Source organism: Pongo abelii, chromosome 15 (genome assembly GCF_028885655.2).
Source record: "Pongo abelii isolate AG06213 chromosome 15, NHGRI_mPonAbe1-v2.0_pri, whole genome shotgun sequence".
Classification (NCBI taxonomy): domain Eukaryota; kingdom Metazoa; phylum Chordata; class Mammalia; order Primates; family Hominidae; genus Pongo; species Pongo abelii.
In genome coordinates this window covers 102,849,499-102,863,824 of record NC_072000.2, presented here as the reverse complement: position 1 = coordinate 102,863,824, position 14,326 = coordinate 102,849,499, and positions in this window count along the sequence as shown.

Genomic DNA, 14,326 nt, shown 5'->3' with positions numbered 1-14,326 from the left:
TTGAAGGAAATTCATGAAGGGAAATATAATTTCTGCTTGGCTGTTTCTTGGGACGCCTAATCTTGGAACCCACACACCAGGCACTGAGGAAGCCCAAGCCACATGTAGACACAATGTGCAGGTGTTCTCACTGAGACCTCCAGGTGAGGTCCAGCCAATTTTTGTCATCCACTGCCAGTCATGAATGAGGAAGCTTTTGAGATGACCTTGTCCCCCTTCTGGAGTCTGGGAAGTCTAAGATCAAGTTGCTTACAGGTTCGGTGTCTGTTGCAGGCTGTTCTCTACTTTTAATATGGCAACCTCTGGAACAGGAGAAATGCTAGCAGCGCAAACCACTCTCTGCCTTCAATAAGAAGAGATACCCTGAATGAGAACTACCCAGCAGATCCTTGTCAAACCCAGACCCATGAGAGATTCGTAGTAATAATAATAATAATAATAATAATAATAATAAATGTTTGCTGTCTTACAATTCTAAAGCTTGAGTGGTTTTTACATAATTATAAATAACCAGAATACTTGGAATATTTTTGCCTTTTATGAGGCTAAAGATTACCATTCATAATAAAGATATAACCATTCTCAATATCTATGCAAAATAGCATGTTAGCAACATTCATAAAGCAGGAATTTATGGACTCTAGTCAAATATACGTGAAAACCTGAATAAAGTAGATAATTTCTCAGGAAAATATCATTTATTAAACTCAGTGCAGAAGAGAGAGAAAATGTAAAGGACTTAATGTCCATAGAAGAAACAGAGAAAGTTGTCAAAGCTCCAGAGAAAAGCAGCAGACCTAAATAAACTGTTAGAGAACACTTTTAAATTAATATTTTATTTTTGTTTATTTATTTTTTATTTTGTATATTTTGTATATTTATTTTTGTCAAATAAATATATGCAAATGTTTTTATATAAAGTAGCATTAACTTCTTCGCCGGTTTCTTCTGAAATTTATCTTCTCATTCTTAGCATGTATTATATTGCTAATTCTTGATTGATCACTTTGGACATCATCTATTGATAGCAATTTTTTTCTCTATGGAATTTTGAATATATTTTTAATTTTATAACAGTTTTAGATTTATAGAAAAATTGCATATGTGGTCAGAAGTTCCTCCATGCCCCACACTCAGTTGTCCCTATTATTAACACTTTGCATTAGTATGATATATTAATAAACCAATATTGTTATATGATTATTAATTAAAGGCCGTGCTTCATTAAGATTTTCTTGCATTTTACCTAATATCCTTTTTCTACTCAAGGATTCTATCCAGGACACCACATTACATTTAGTTTTCATTTCTCTTAGACTCCTCTTGGCTGTGCAAGTTTCTAAGACTTTCCTTGTTTTTTTGTTTTGTTTTTCTGTCTGTTTGTTTGTTTTTTGGGATGGAGTTTTACTCTGTTGCTCAGACTGGAGTGCAGTGGAACTATCTCAGTTCACTGCAACCTCCAATTCCCCTGCCTCAGCCTCCCGAGTAGCTGGGGATTACAGGCACATGCCACCATGCCTGGCTAATTTTTGTATTTTTAGTAGAGATGAGGTTTCACCATGTTGGCCAGACTGGTCTTGAACTCCTGACCTCAGGTGATTCCATCTGCCTTGACCTCCCAAAATGCTGGGATTACAGGTGTGAGCCACCACTCCTGGCTGACTTTCCTTGTTTTTGATGACCTTAACAGTTTTGAAGAGTAGTGGTCAAGTATTTTGTAGACTGTCCCTCAATTGGGATTGGCCTAATGTCTTCCTGTGGAAAGACTGAGGTTATGAGATTTGGGGAGGAAGACCAGGAAAGTAAAACGCCATCTTTATCACATCATATGAGGTGTACCTACCATCTACATAATTTATGACTGCTGATGCTGACCTTGATCACCTGGCTGAAGTAGTGTTTGACAGGTTTTCCCATTATGAAGTTATTTTTCTCCCTACTTTTTAACACTGCACTCTTTAGAAGGAAAGTCCCTGTGCACAGCCTGTCCTTGAGGAGCTGGGAGCTATGGTCCACCTACTTATGGGTAGAATATTTACATAAATTGTCTGAAATTCATATGCATCATGTATTTGCCTCTTCTGACCCTATTTATTTATTCAATCACTTATTTATATCAGTATAATTCAATACTACTTTATTTTGTTGCTTAAATTTTTAGAGCTTTGCCTATTGAAAGAACTTTCCACTGGCTTGCATACTTTCATCATTGTGCAATTCTTTTTTTAGCACACTTTCTGGCACTACAATTTATTCCAGGCTCATCTTATATATTTCCTGAACCAATCTCACTTTTCCAAGGAGCAGGACAATTTTTAAATGGCAGATAATGCCTCATACTACTTAAACTGTTTCTGATAATATTGAAAGAAGCACAATGTCCCAATTATTTTGGAAATGAATAACTCACTAATTGACAAGTGAATAAGACTGTTGGCAAAACATGACATATATTGGACAAAAATATAAATTAACAATGTTACTTATCAAACTTGATGTACTTATCTTAAACAAAGGGGTGGAAAACTGATTTCAGCAGCATGATATGTAGCATTTATTCCAGGAATGCAAACGTCCTTCATTATTAGGAAATTCATCATATTAATGGGCCTAAGGGATGCGAATTATGTAGTCATCCCTATAAATGTTGAAATAAATTTGAAAAAATTTAACATATAGATCTTATTTTAAAACTCTCAACAAAAATTAATAAGAACGCTAACAACTTCACTAAAAATGTGCAAAAGGTTTGAACAGACACTTCACCAAAGAAAATATATGAATGGCAAATGCACATAGGAAGAAATTGCTGCATCATAAATCACTAGGGAAATGCAAAGTAAAGTTGTAATAAGACAACACTAGACAGGTTAAAATTGAAAGACTGACATACCAGGCGTTGATGAAGATGTGGAGACACTGTAACTTTTACTCATAGCTGATGGAAATGCAAGAGGGTAACCACTTTGGAAAACGTCTTGGTAGTATCTCAAAGCATTAATCCTATGCCTACCATATGGGCCAGTAATTGCACTCATAGATATTTACTCAGGAGAAATAAAAACATATGTTGACATGAAGACTTGTTCAAAACTCTTCATAACTACTTTCTTTATAATAACTAAAAACTAGAAACTATCTGTCCATAAAGAGATAGATGGATAAATAAATTGTGATATAGCTGTAGAACGGAAAACTACTCAGCAATAAAAAGTAATAAGCTACTGATGTACGCAACATAAAAACCCAGATGAATCTCAAAGTTATGCTAAGTAAATGAAGTTGGACTCCCCCCATCACCAATAAAGCACATACTGAATGGTTCTCTTCAGATAAAATTCTGTAAAGGGCAAAGTAACCTATAGTGATAGAAAGCCTTGATTACGTGGGGAAGAGGGTGGGGAATGAGCAATTCCAAAGGTGTTTGAGTACACACTTGGGGGTGATGAGTATATTTATTGTGTTATTGGGATAATGTATAGTATAAATACATCTAAATGTATCAAATTGTATGCTTTAAATACGTGCAGTACACCAATTAGACCTCCATAAAGTTATAAAAGAAATTTTTAAATCCTCAATAATGTTGCAATATATAAACCCTTCTTCAATATGATATTGACATAGAAATATTAGAAATATAGATAATTATAAATAGATACATGGATATAGATATATATCTTTATATATAAGATATACATACATGTTTTTGGCTATGGATACAGATATAAATGTAAACATATATAGGTTTACAGATTATGTAGCTACAGATAGAGAGTTACAGTAAGTTCACTCATTCTTCTACCCAAAAACCAGCATCAACTTATTGGAGAGGCAGTAGAGTCACATCACTATATTCTGAAATATGACAAGGATGCCTGCTGTGACCACTATTTTTCAACACTGTACTGGAGTAAAAATAAAAGGAAGGGAAGAAAATACTTTCATTACAGCAGTGAGAGTATATAATTGATTACCAGAAAATCCAAGAGAGTCAAGTTAAAAAAAAAAGGCTACAAATAATAATTCTACAATGACATAATAGTGAGATACAAATAATAATTCTATAATGACATAATAGTGAGATAGTAGGCTTTGAACCCAATAAACATAAATAAATATGTACAAACAATGAATAATCGGAAAAGATAATGAAAGAAATCACTCCCATTAATAACAGAACCAAAAAAGATGAAATGCCAGGGACTAAACTTAATAAAAGATACGCAAAACCTTTACAAAAAAACTTTAAAATGCTGTTGAAAGACATAAATAAGTTCTGAACAAATGAAAACAAAAGTTCTGAAAAAGATTTTAGAAAGGAAAGCTCAACATAATAAAGATATCTAATCTCCTTTATTTTATTTATATATTAAATGAGATTGCAATTTAAAAATACTAAAATTGTTTTGTTTGTTTTGCTTTTGGAACTAGACAAAGGTGATTCTAAAATTCACACAAAATAAATATAAAAATGTTTTAAAAATAAAAGAGTGAATAATGATTGACCGTACTGGATATGTAAAACTATATTTTAAAGACTATTAAAACATATGACATCAGCACATCAATGTATAGATTAATCAAAGGAAAAGATTTGAAAGTTCAAAAATAGGCACAGATAAATTCAGAAATGTAGTATGTGACGTTGGAATCTCAGAGTTAGCCAAACAAGATCTCTTCAATAAATGATGTTGGAACTTCTGAGTAGTGATCAGAAAAACAAAAAAACAAAAAAACGTTGAATCCATACCTCACTCCATTTACCAGAAGAAAATCCAAATACATTAAAGATTTAAAGCATAAATATGAAAGTATAAAAAAAAAAGAAAAAACAGGTAGATTTCTTTATAACCGTGGTATCACAAAGCTGTATCTGTCTGATTCGAAGTCCACAAACTAAGCACACGGAAAAAGATTGATGGGTTCAATCACATTGAAAATAAAATAAAATATTTATTAGGGGTCAAAAATATCAAAAGAAAATCAAATGATAGATAACAAAATTGGAAAAATGTTTACAAGTCATATTATAGATAAAGGGCTACTTTCTCACAATCAAATCTGTAAGTTAAAATAATCATGTTATTAAACTGCACTCTAGCCTGGCGACAGAGCAAGACTCTGTCTCAAAAAAAAGCAAGATGCCAAAAAAGTGATAAGAATAAACCCTTTGCAGCAACAGCGAGAATCACAAGTCACTCATAATCTTAGAAACAGTGATGCAAATTATACCGTGGTGCCATTTTTTACCTATCAGATTGGAAAAATTTATGAAGTTACACTAACACACTCTCAAGCATACCTAGTAGGAAAAGCCAATTGGAATGATCCCTTTGGAGGGAATTTAGCAATGCCATCAAATTTAACAATGCACCTGCCTCTCGATTCACTAAGAAATAATTTTTTTTTGTAGTCTAAGTATGTCCCAAATATTGCATGGGACATACTTACACTGATTATTTATTGTTCATCTGAAATTCAAATTCTGCTAAGTATCTTATATTTTTATCTGGCAACTCCACCATAAAAATTTCTGTCTATGTTCACATGTTCATAATCCCTGCTCAAAATTCACTCCCTATCTTGGGGGCATTGTTCTAAGACAAATGGGCGACAGCCTGGTGTTCACTTATCGCAAAGCTAGTGGTCTTAAGCAAGCTGTAATGTCTCTTCTTATGTAAAATGAGACCATTAGCCTGGATGATCTTAATGGCTCCTTCCAGCTGTAATTCTCAGGATTTCTTCATCACACTGGTTCCTGTGACCATTTTCTTGATACTCTCCCTGAGAGACAGAACTTTCACAGTTTAAGTTTTGTTTGTATGTTTTAATACAAAATGATGAAGTTGGGTCACTGGGGCCATGGATTTTGGCAGTGGACCATCTCAGTGATTTCCTGTGTCATACTTCCTAGATGAAACTGGCAAACCCTCAAGATCACAACCATGACAAACCAGAGCTACGTTTGTATTTGAATCCACTCATCTGAGACAAAAATTACAGTCAAAACTCTAAATTCCAGGAAGGAGGCTTCACTGCACGTGGGAACAGTTTCAAGAAATCAAGATCTTGAGAACAGAAATGAAACAAGTGAAACAGCGTTTTTGTTTGTTTGTTTTGTTTTGTTTTTCGAATTTCAAGAACTGTACTGTTGAAAAGAAACTGATGATAACAATACCCTTAACAATTAACAATTTCACAAGTTATTTTTCACATACCTTGTCTCATGTGACTATTCTACCTTCCTTGTGGGCAATGACAGATTTGGTTATTATTTCCCAGAGAAAAGCAACCAAAAGACACAACACTTATGTGTGGGGAAACTAAGACTCACATTCTGGATTTCCAATTCCAAGCCTGGTTCCACCACTCCTTATGATCAAACAGACTTGACTCCATGCAGCTGACATTAGAGTCACAGAAACTAAAGAAAGAGAAACTTTCTGAATCTTCAGGGAGAAGAATATTGCAAGAATCGTAACTGTCAGAGTGGGCTGGGGCTGCTTCTAGAAGTAGAGAGTTCTGTGCCACTGGAGGATTTTAATCAGAAGCCAGGAAAATTGTCTTGGGGAGTGGTTAAAAGAGACACATGAAAAGCACAGAAGTTGGGACCAAATAATTTGCAATACTATTTAAAATTCAGACCTCTTAATCGAATGCTAAACACTCAGCCCATTCCCTCCCCTGCCCTCAACACCAATCTATGAAGGAGAATGAAGGAAGGAATCCTTTTCTTATTAATTCTCCCCGGGCTTATTCCTACTCCACTCCCGAACTTCTACAGGTGCATTTTCTATGAAAGTATCTTACCATACTTCACATCATTGTCTTTACCTGCCTGTTTTTCACACTAGATGTGAGATCTCAGATGGCAGGGGTCCCTCTAACATATGCTGTATCCCCAGCACTTCCCATAGAGGACTGAGGATGTCCTTTCTAAGCAAATGCTTGCTGACTAATTGAACTTCTTGGCTGAACTGACAATGTGCAGACTCACTCTGTGTCTTTTTGACATGCTTTTGTTTATTTTACCAAATGTTCCTCTCATATCCTCTCATCAGTTTCTCTTTCACTTCTTCACGCATAATCTATCCTGCATATTCTATCCTTTGAAAAAACATTTGTTTGTTTGTTTTGTCCCAGTCACAGTCCTCTTGCCCCTTACAAGTAGGAAATGACAGGGAATATGGACTTCCCTTCCCCCTGGGAGAGTCTTTTAAGCTCAAAGTCAGTAACCAATTGGTACTATTTATTTAGCAGAGGTAAATTACGAATCATGTTTCTGAGATATTGATAAAAATAGTGATTAGCAATTTCTTGCTTAATAGGGAAGAAAAAGGTCTGGCCTAGTCCTAGTGGGAGTTGACAGGGTTGTTTTATTAATGTTGCTAATTGATTCTTGATTTAGGTGGAAGCCATCTTATTTGAAAAGATGGCCTCTAACAGGTATGGACAGCTAGTAATGAAGACCTTTCAATTAACATGGCAGACGCTTTCAATGTATACATTTGTCAAGTTCCAGAAAAATTATTCAAACTGAAGTACTGATTTTGAGCAGACCTGCTTAAAAGAGTCTATAAAAAAAAAGAGAGAGAAAGAAAAAGAAAAAAGAGCAAAGCGATTGTCTTCCGTTGTTACCTAGTACTCACATTTATTTCCATGATGAGTTTCACATTCTTGGCCTCATTGGTACCTTTGGTGTATTGCTCATACATGTATACAAAATAGAACAACAAGAAAAGGCTACATGAAGCACATAACTCCAGCATATGATTCTTTACAGAAGATTTTTACCTGGGCAGGTAAAGGTTGTAATTCTATAGCTGAGTGTGCTACATAGACTTTACTTAGTTATTAAACATGCATATAGTGTTTATCATGAATCTAGCTTGTCAGCTGAATTAATCATTCTTAACACAGTCATTGTGAGGTTACATTTACTTACCTGATTTGTAGATCAGGTGGCTGAGGCTCAGAGAAGTTAAGTAACTTGCCTAAGGTCATGCAACTAGTAAGCAATGGCAGTGAGGTTCATCTCCAGGAAGCCTGGCTCTAGAGCCTGTACTCACCACCTCATTATCTTGCATCTCATATTTTCACAAACACTTTCCCATTGCGTACCTGTTCTTGGAGGATAGGCATTATTGTTAGTTCTACTTTGTAGATGAGCAAAATGAAGATTTTTCGAGTGAGGACTTCTTGTTTGGGCATTAACTGATAAAATTAACAACTCTGAGACGTGAATGTCAGCAGTCTTTCAAATTAATCCTATCTTTTGTGTTTCCATCCAAAACTATAGCTTTTTTGTTGTTTTCTGATTATAAAGTGAATACATGTTTATGTCAAAAATCAAATATATGGAAAAATAGAAAATTCACCTGACAATTCACAAACCAAAGGTATGACTTTAACACTTCGAACGTATTTTCAGGAATATATTTTTTTCATCTGTGTGTTTATATAAATGAAACCATATTCTCTCTCTCTCTCTCTGTCTACTCTCTCTCTGTGTCTATATATATATGTGTATATATATATACACATATATATATATATATATATTTTTTTTTTTTTTTTTGGGACGGAGTTTCCCTTTTGTTGCCTGGGCTGGAGTACAATGGCGTGATCTCTACTCACTGCAACCTCCGCCTCCCGAATTCAAGCGATTCTCCTGCCTCAGCCTCCTGAGTAGCTGGGATTACAGGCTCCCACCACCATGCCCGGCTGATTTTGTATTTTTAGTAGAGACAGTGTTTCTCCATGTTGGTCAGGGTGGTCTCAAACAACCGACCTCAGATGATCCGCTGGCCTCAGCCTCCCAAAGTGCTGGGATTACAGGCATGAGCCATTACACCAGGCCTTCAAATTAGTGCTATCTTTTGTGTTTCCATCCAAAAATGTAGCTTTTGTTGTTGTTGTTTTCTGATTATAAAATGAATATATGTTTATGTCAAAAATCAAATATATGGAAAAATAGAAAATTCACCTGACAATTCACAAACCAAAGGTATGCTTTAACATTTTGAACATATTTTCAGGAATATATTTTTGTGATCTGAGTGTTTATATCAATGAAACCATACTATATTTTTTAAATGCTGTTTTATAACCAAATCTATCCCTCAACAATGGGTCACTGAAATCTTCATTGTCATTGTAGAGCTATATCTGCCCTCTCAGTGACTACATATTAGTCTATTGAATAGACACACCACAATTTATTTAAACAAAATCTTCCGGTAAATATTCATGTCATCACCTTATTTTAAATTATAGAAGCAGTCCCAGACTGCTTATGATTTTTAAGGCCTCAATGAATTCACTTTGCATATATAGATGACCCTTGGAGAAAATCCCCCGTAGAAGAGACCTCCTAACTGTTTTCAGGAGTAAAGAGGAAAGAGATGCATCTTCCGTGGTCCCTTCTGAGGCTGAAAACTGATTAAACTGTGTCTAGAGACCGAGTTGGCCCTTCTTATTGCCTAGCAGGTTGGCCCCTGGGTCCTGCAGTAGATGCAAGAGGGAATGGCTAGATGGGACAGAAGGAGAGATGGGACAGAAGCGAGGTGTGGTCAGTGCCCCCACCCCTGCCCAGCTCTGTATTTACATCCCCGTCCTGCCTAGTTTCCAGCACTTGTCACTCGATGCAGTTATAGGGGTTGAATGACTTTCTTCACTTTAGCAAAGACTGCATTTGAAATCTGATTCCAAAGCTGGGAGGCATGTGTGTTATATACCTGTTATCTAACGAAAGTTGTCAAAGTAAATTTCCTCATGGAAACACATGACGGTTACTGCTGTTCACACCAGGAAACGTCATACCCACAACTTAAATAGAACACTGAGTGGTTATTATGCCAGGCTTTTTTTTTTTTTTAATTAAAGCATCATGGAAACACCATCTTCTAGTGAAATCAGTGCACTTACAGATCTTTAGTATACAGAAAGAATCAGGTGACAAAATTGGGGCAGATAGGCTTTTTTCCACAATAGAGAATAAAAAGAGAGATTTCCTATCTTGAATGCATTTAAAACTTGTATTCTATATCTATGTATTTCTTTCATTTTATCTCTAAGTCTACATCTACCTTAAGTTGCATTATTTTTTGTGTATATGTATGTTTATGTATATATGGAGAGAGAGAAAGACAAAAAGATATTGAGCTCCTTAGAGTATCTTATATATTAGCAATTTGATTTTGTCATCAAGTCTCCTCAGTGGCCAAGACTAAACAGTTGTCAAAGAATCCAGATACTAAATTAAGTGCTGAAATAAAAAGGGCCTGTGAACTTGCTCACTGTTCACTGTTCATAATTCTAAAATACTTTGGACATGAGTGGTGACATATGAGATGTCCTAGCACACCTAAGGTGGAAATTCAGACCTTAGTTGAGTAATTTCATGTTGCATATAAATCTTAGGGAAGCAGAGAATAGACATGGCTTTCACAAAATTGTCTGTTCTTGATATTTTCTTTCCTTAAGAAGAAAAAATATATAAATACAAATAAAAATATACATATATGAATTCAGTTATATACACACACATACATATATACATATATACATGTATCTGTTTATATATACACATATCATATATATAAAATATAAACATACTTATCAGGATACAGTGGATGGACAAATATATAGGTGGATACACCTATATATATTTATCAGTCTTTAGTAGTCATCTGTATGTGGTGAACTGAAATGAGTCATCATAGCAAACTAAAGTTACGAAGATAACTTGAGAGATAAGATGCGTTTCTTAATTGACTACACAGAACACATCTCTGAAACACTGGAGTAATAGCATGAGCTCTCACTGTTTTAAAAAATAGTGAAGTTCTTTGTGATCTGCTGTGTGGTTTACTGTTTGGGACTCACTGCAAAAACTGTGTTTATTCATTCTTTCCATGATCAAAGGAATGGAGTTGATGAGTGTAGAGATGTTGTTAGTGAATTCTGCTTAAGTATGGTGGGTTGAAAATATGCATTTCTGCTGCTTTCCTGAAAACCAAGAAAAGAAGAGTAAAAATAATATCAAAAGTATACAGTCAAAGGATGGAGAGAATTAGAAATTCAGTGTCAGCAAATGCGATGTGTTCAAACATGGAGGATGAACACGTGGCCCCTGCTCCTCCAAAGCAGAGAGGAGAGCCTCACTTTCTGCACAAGGATGACACTCAGAAACAGGCAGATTCTTGCAACAAGAAGAAGAAATGAAAAGAAATGTGAGCGTCCAGTTATCTCTGGAGGCCAGAATGTGGGGTGGGCTTGAAAATTGGAATGAAATTGTAGCTGAGAAAATAGCAGCAGCCCCCTCATTCTTCTTCCTTACTCTATACAGCCAGACCATTCTCTCCACCCACCCTCAGAGAAGATGGAGCCACAGCAGTCCAGGATTGTAGGATTCCAGCCACAGGGGTCAGGCATCAAGCTGAATAAAAAGGGACAGGATAGGTAAGTAAAAACCACTACAGAACTACGAGACCCCAGGCAAGACTTTTCCTCTCAACTCCCAGACCACTGAAAGCCTGACTTGTATACCTAGGCAGGAAATTGGAGAAATTAATCTTTAGAAAACTGACCAGCCTGAAAGAATAGAGCTGCAGTTAAGGACATTTGAGCATCTCCCAACTGTGCATAGTGAAAGCCCAGTTTGCAAGCCCTGCTTACACACAAAAGGTTTCAGTCAATATTTCAGTGCCCTGTTCTTAAATATGAATGAACAATCAGGGTCTCCAAACATTTTAAGAAATTGGCTAATGTGAAAGACAGAGAACAAAGCATAAAGGAAAAAGAGTATAGAGGAAATAGAGCAAATAGAGTGACTAGAAAAACACCTTAATAAAACTACAAATAAAGTTATAATTAATTTCCTAAGAGAAACTATTGTTTGTCTAAAACTATTGAGAAATAGAGAGTCCTTAAAAATTAAAAATATAAAGGAAATAATTAATAATTCAATAGAAGGATTGAAAGACTGTTTAAAATTCCCCCAGAAAAAAAAAGTTCCTTCAAAGAAGATATACACATTGACAGTGAAAACATGAAAATATTCTTACACCATGAGTCGCTTAAAAATGCAAATAAAAGCCACAATAAGAGGCTGCTTTGCCTTGACTTTATGATTGAACTTTTTAAAAAGACAATAAGAAGTGTTGTTGAGAATGTGGAGCATGTTGGAGCTATGACATAGTTTGCCTACTTTGGAAAATGGTTTGAAAATGTTTAACATAGAGTTACTATATGGCCTCTGATATGGTTTGGCTCTGCGTCCCTACGCAAATCTCACCTTCAATTGAATAATCCCCATGCATCAATAGTGGGGCCAGGTGGAGATAATCGAATCATGGGGACAGTTTCCCCCATATTGTTCTCATGACAGTAAGTGAGTTCTTAAGAGATCTGATGATTGTATAAAGGGTTTTCCTCTTTGCTTGGGTCTCATTCTTTCTCCTGCCACCTTGTGAAGAGGTGCCTTCCACCGTGATTGTAAGAGGCCTCCCCAGCCATGCTGAAATGTGAGTCAATTAAACCTCTTTTCTTTATAAACTACCCAGTCTCTGGTATGTCTTTACCAGCATCATGAAAATGGATTAATTCAGCCCCCAGTTACACTCTCAGATGTATACCCAAGAGAATTGAAAAAAAGAATGTCCACAGAAAAACCTGTGCATGAATGTTCATAGCAGCATTACTCACAATAGTCAAAAAGTGAAAACAACCCACATGTCCATCATCTGATGAATCAATAAACACAATGCGGCATACCCACAAAATGGAATATTGTTTGGCTGTAGAAAGAAAGGAAGTAACTTGAGCCACGAAGACATATGCTACATAAAATACACCGCCCAAAAGGACACACATGGTATGATTCTATTTATATGAAAAGTCCAAAATAGGCAAAGCTATGGAAACAGAAAGGAGATTGCCTCTTGCCAAGGGCTTGGAGAGCGAATACTATTAGGTATTGATGGGGTTTCTTTAGGAAATGAAAAAAGTATTCTTAAATTAGAATGTAGTGGTGATGGTAGCACATCTCAGAATATACAAAAAGTCACTGAATAAGGATGAATTTTGTGGCATATGAATTATATCTCAATAAAGCTGTCATTAATAATATTTCTATTAGAAAGCACAACAAACAGACAAAAATACATGTGATCAGAAAGAATAAGGAGGCGAGAAAATCAGTCTAGAAGATCAAACATCCAAATAATACAATCTCTAAGAAGAGAGAACCAAGGCAATAAAGGGGAGAAAATAATCAACTAGTTAGACAGTAATATTTCCTGGAAAGGAAGGACATAAGCTTTTAGATGGAAAGGCTCACTAAGTATGGAGCACAATGGGTGAGAAGAGACCCAACAGAGGCACACGATTTTCAAAACTCCCAAACATTTAAAAAGGTTTTTCTAGAGGGCTTCTGATGAGAAAAACTCAGATACATCCAACACCTTGGGAATCAAAATGTTATTGGGATTCACAATGGAAGTATTTGGACTAAAAGAGAATAAAAAAGTAATTTGAAAATTTTGACCAAAAATAATTAGTAACCTACAATTCTATAATAAGCTAAACCATCAAATAAATACATGTAGTATAAATATAGGCACCTCTCAGAAGATTTTTGAGGATGATTAGAAAAACTTTTTTAAATGATAAAAAACAACAAAGAATGATGACTATGCAGAATTCAGCATGTGAGATCTAACATAAAATATATGGGATTTCCCAGAATGAAGGTGATAGAGGTCCCAGGTGGAGAGCTATGAAGTAGCTCTTGAGAACAATCAGTCCATTGCAGGAGAAGAATGAAGGGCTCTAGAGTATTGCTTGCAAAAAATAAAAATAGTACTGATCTATTTTATTTGGTATTTGACCATAGAGAGAAGAGTTTCATAGTTTTGTGAAAAAGTGGTTGGCACTTAAAAACCAAGAAAAATGGAAACAAATTATAAGGCAATTATCATACTCAACAAAGGGCTGTACAGAAAATGTAATCATAGGATTCTAAGTGACTCAGCTGTGAACATTATTTTTACAGTCCTAAGGAGAGCACCAAATATAGTTAACCTTTGAACAACATGGAAGTTGTGGTGCTGACCCCCTACACAGTTAATAATGTATGTATAACTTTCAGGTCCCTCAAAACTTAACTACTACTATCCTACTGTTGGCTAGAAGTCTTACCAATAACAGATGAACACATATTTTTTGTATATGTATTATGTACTGTGTTCTTACAACAAAGTAACCTAGAGAGAAGAAAATGTTAGGAAATCATAAGGAGAAAATATATTTGCTATTGGAA